The sequence below is a fragment of the Arachis hypogaea genome, chromosome 19 (genome assembly GCF_003086295.3).
Source record: "Arachis hypogaea cultivar Tifrunner chromosome 19, arahy.Tifrunner.gnm2.J5K5, whole genome shotgun sequence".
Classification (NCBI taxonomy): Eukaryota; Viridiplantae; Streptophyta; class Magnoliopsida; order Fabales; family Fabaceae; genus Arachis; species Arachis hypogaea.
Genome location: NC_092054.1, coordinates 130,368,166 through 130,373,036, shown reverse-complemented (window position 1 = coordinate 130,373,036; position 4,871 = coordinate 130,368,166). Strand labels below are relative to the sequence as shown.

Here is a 4,871-nt window from a genome sequence, read left to right as displayed (position 1 = left end):
TTATCGTTGTTTGGTTGAGAGACTTATCTATCTCACTAATACTCGACCAGACATCATGTATGCCACTCAATAATTGAGTCAATTTATGGCATCTCCTACTGCCTTTCATCTTCAAGTTGCCAAGCATGTGTTATTATATTTGAAAACTAGCCCCAATAAAGGAAGTTTTTTCCAAGAGAATCATAAATTCATCTTCTTGACTTTAGTGACTCTGATTGGGCTAGATGTCTTGACACTCGGCAATCTTTAATAGGATATTGTTTCTTCTTGGGTAGCTGATGAGCGGATAATTTATACGCTTTTTGGCATTATTTTTAGTATATTTTTAGTATATTTTAGTTAGTTTTTATTATATTTTTATTAGTTTTTAAATAAAAATCACATTTCTGGACTTTACTATGAGTTTGTGTATTTTTTTGTGATTTCAGGTATTTTCTGGCTGAAATTGAGGGACCTGAGCAAAAATCTGATTCAGAGGTTGAAAAAGGACTACAGATGCTTTTGGATTCTGACCTCCCTGCACTTGAAGTGGATTTTCTGGAGCTACAGAAGCCCAACTGGCGCGCTCTCAATTGCGTTAGAAAGTAGACATTCTGGACTTTCCAGAAATATATAATAGTCCATACTCTGCTCGAGATTTGATGGCCCAAACCGGCGTTCCAAGTCAGCATAGAAATTCTGGCGTCAAAATGCCAGAACCGGCATAAAAGCTGGAGTTAAATGCCCAAACTGGCACAAAAGCTGGCGTTTAACTCCAAGAAAAGCCTCTACATGTGAAAGCTTCAATCCTCAGCCTAAGCACACACCAAGTGGGACTGGAAGTGGATTTCTGCATTATTTACAAATTTCTGTAACCCTAGGCTACTAGTTCTCTATAAATAGGACCTTTTGCTATTGTATTTTTAATCCATCTTTGATTAGTCTTGTGCTATCTTAGACCTTTATGGGGGCTGGCCATTCGGCCATGCCTGGACCTTCATTACTTTTGTATTTTCAACGGTGGAGTTTCTACACACCATAGATTAAGGTGTGGAGCTCTACTGTTCCTCATGAATTAATGCAAAGTACTATTGTTTTTCTATTCAACTCAAGCCTATTTCTGTTCTAAGATATCCATTCGTTCTTCAACATGATGAATGTGATGATCCATGACACTCATCACCATTCTCACCTATGAACACGTGCATGACAACTACTTCCGTTCTACATGCAAACAAGCTTGAATGTGTATCTCTTGGGTTTCTAATCTAAGATTAGAACCTTCGTGGTATAGGCTAGAATTATTGGCGGTCATTCTTGAGATCCGAAAAGTCTAAACCTTGTCTGTGGTATTCCGAGTAGGATCTGGGAAGGGATGACTGTGACGAGCTTCAAACTCGCGAGTGTTGGGCGTAGTGACAGATGCAAAAGGATCAATGGATCCTATTTCAACATGATCGAGAACCAACAGCTGATTAGCCGTGCGGTGACAGCGCATTTGGACCATTTTCACTGAGAGGACGGGAAGTAGCCGTTGACAACGGTGATGCCCAACATAAAGCTTGCCATGGAAAGGAGTATGAATGATTGGATGAAGGCAATAGGAAAGCAGAGGTTCAGAAGGAACAAAGCATCTCTATACGCTTATCTGAAATTCCTACCAATGAATTACATAAGTATCTCTATCTTATTTTATGTTTTATTCATATTTTAATTATCAATTCTCCATAACCATTTGAATCCACCTGACTGAGATTTACAAGATGACCATAGCTTGCTTCAAGCCGACAATCTCTGTGGGATCGACCCTTACTCACGTAAGGTTTATTACTTGGACGACCCAGTGCACTTGCTGGTTAGTTATGCGGAGTTGTGATAAAGAGTTGAGATTACAATTGTGCGTACTAAGTTGTTGGCGCCATTGATGATCACAATTTCGTTCACCAAGTTTTTGGTGCTGTTGCCGGGGATTGTTCGAGTTTGAACAACTGACGGTTCATCTTGTTGCTTAGATTAGGTAATTTTATTTTATGTTTAAGCTTTTTACTTTTTATTTTCGAAATTTTTTTTTCAAAAATACAAAAAATTTTCTATTTTGTTCTTCATAGTTTTTAAGAATGAATTCTAGAGTTTCATGATGATTTGTTGAAGTCTGGCTGGCTGTGAAGCCATGTCTAATCTTTTGGACCGAGGTTTCAACTTATCATCACAAGAGCTTGTTGATTTCTATCAATCCTGCTATTGAAAGTAATGATCTGCTAAAGCTTGGCTGGCTATTGGCCATGTCTAGTGTTTTGGACCGAAGCTTTCACTGAAAGCTTGGCTGGCTAGTAAGCCATGTCTAATTTCTGGACCGGAGTTTTAGACTAACATTGCATGATTCCTGGAATTCTTATTAAAAATTTTGAATCTCTTTATTTTCTTTTCCATATAATTTTCGAAAAATCACAAAAAAAATTATAAAATCTTAAAATAAAAAATATTTTATGTTTCTTGTTCGAGTCTAGGGTCTAATTTTAAGTTTGGTGTCAATTGCATGTCTTTATTCTACTTGCATTTTTTTCGAATATATGCATTATGTTCTTCATAATCTTCAAGTTGTTCTTGATGATTTTCTTGCTCTGATATTTAAATTCTCTTGTTTTGTGTCTTTTGTTGTTTCTCATATGCATTTTCAAATTGTTATAGTCCTTAGTATACAAATTTCTAAGTTTAGTGTCTTGCATGCATTGTTTATTTGATCTTAGTTCTTCATGATTTAGTTTCATTTTGTTATTACTCTCTAAAAATTCAAAAAATTTTCAAAATTATGTCTTTTCAAATCAATAATACAGAGAATTGAAGATTCAGAACAGTCAGTAGAGGAATTACAGAGAAAAAGCTAGGCGTTCAAAACGCCCAGTAAGGAAGGAAAACTGGCGTTTAAACGCTAGCCAGGGTACCTGGCTGGTCGTTAAACGCCCAAAAAGTAGCATTTTGGGCGTTAAACGCCAGAATGGATACCATTCTGGGCGTTCAACGCCAGAATGGATGCCATTCTGGGCGTTCAATGCCAGGAGGACACTAGAAGGAAGATTTTGTTTTTAATCCAAATCTTTTCCAAATTTTCATAATTTTTTAAAATCAAATCTTTTTCAAATCATATATTTTCAATCATATCATTTCAAAATCAATTTCTTTCCATTTTTTTTTAATTATCATTATTTTCGAAAATCCAAATCTTTTCCAAATTTTCATAATTTTTCAAAATCAAATCTTTTTCAAATCATATATTTTCAATCATATCCTTTCAAAATCAATTTCTTTCCATTTTTTTTAATTATCATTATTTTCGAAAATCCTTGCTACAATTATTGATTTAATTCAGAATTTTCAAGTTGTTACTTGCCTATTAAGAAAGGATCAAATTTTAAATTCTAGCATCATATCTTCTAATTTCTTGTTAGTCAAGTAATCAACTTTAATTTTAAAACTTTCTTTTTTCATTTGATTTTCAATCATATCTTTTCAATCACATCTTTTGCAGAATTTATTTTCAATCATATCTTTTAATTTCTAATTCCAAAATCTTTTTCAAAAATCACTTAATTTCTTTCCCAATCTTAGTTTTCGAAAATCATTTACCAAATTTTCAAAATTTCTTTTAATTATTTCAAAATCTTTTTACTTTAAAAAATTCTTCCCCTCTTCTCAATTCCTTCTATTTAAAGGACTAACACTTCTCCATTATCAGCAATTCGAACTCTGTCCCTCTTGATAAGTTTGAATTCTCTCTTCTCTACCTCATCCTTCTATTTTTATTTTCCTCTGACACCTCAAGGAATCTCTATACTGTGACATAGAGGATTCCATATTTTCTTCTCCTCTCTTTTCATATGAGCAGGAGCAAGGACAAGGGCATTCTTGTTGAAGCTGATCCTGAACTTGAAAGGACCTTGAAGAGAAAGCTAAAAGAAGCTAAAGTACAACTCTCTATAGAGGACCTAACAGAAATTTTCAAACAAGAAGAAGTCATGGCAGCCAAAAACAACAACAATGCCAACAATGCAAGGAAGGTGCTTGGTGACTTTACTGCACCTACTCCCAACTTCTATGGGAGAAGCATCTCAATCCCTGCCATTGGAGCAAACAACATTGAGCTTAAGCCTCAATTAGTTTCTGTGATGCAACAGAATTGCAAGTTTCATGGTCTTCTATTGGAAGATCCTCATCAGTTCTTAGCTGAATTCTTGCAAATCTGTAACACTGTCAAGACCAATGGGTTGATCCTGAGGTCTACAAGCTTATGCTCTTTCCCTTTGCTGTAAGAGACAGAGCTAGAACATGGTTGGATTCACAACCTAAAGAAGGCCTAAACTCTTGGGAAAAGCTAGTCAATGCCTTCTTGGCAAAGTTCTTTCCACCTCAAAAATTGAGCAAGCTTAGAGTGGAAGTCTAAACCTTCAGACAGAAGGAAGGTGAATCCCTCTATGAAGCTTGGGAAAGATACAAGCAATTGATCAGAAGGTGTCCTTCTGACATGCTTTCAGAATGGAGCATCATAGGTATCTTCTATGATGGTCTTTCTGAACTGTCCAAGATGTCATTGGAAAGCTCTGCTAGAGGATCTCTTCATCTGAAAAAGACGCCTGCAGAAGCTCAGGAACTCATTGAGATGGTTGCAAATAACCAATTCATGTACACTTCTGAAAGGAATTCTGTGAATAATGGGACGAATTAGAAGAAAGGAGTTCTTGAAATTGATACACTGAATGCCATATTGGCTCAGAACAAAATATTGACTCAGCAAGTCAATATGATTTCTCAGAGTCTGTCTGGAATGCAAGCAGCAACAGGCAGTACCAAAGAAGCTTCATCTGAAGAAGAAGCTTATGATCCTGAGAACCCAGCAA

General features: G+C 35.8%; 1 non-coding gene across 1 annotated transcript; it reads right to left on the bottom strand.

Moving 5' to 3' along the window:
- Positions 1-4,396: 4,396 nt before the first annotated feature.
- On the bottom strand, positions 4,397-4,504 carry LOC112780321 (small nucleolar RNA R71). The gene has a single exon (XR_003191166.1). It is a non-coding gene; the product is annotated as a small nucleolar RNA R71 (small nucleolar RNA).
- Between the last annotated feature and the right edge of the window lie 367 nt (positions 4,505-4,871).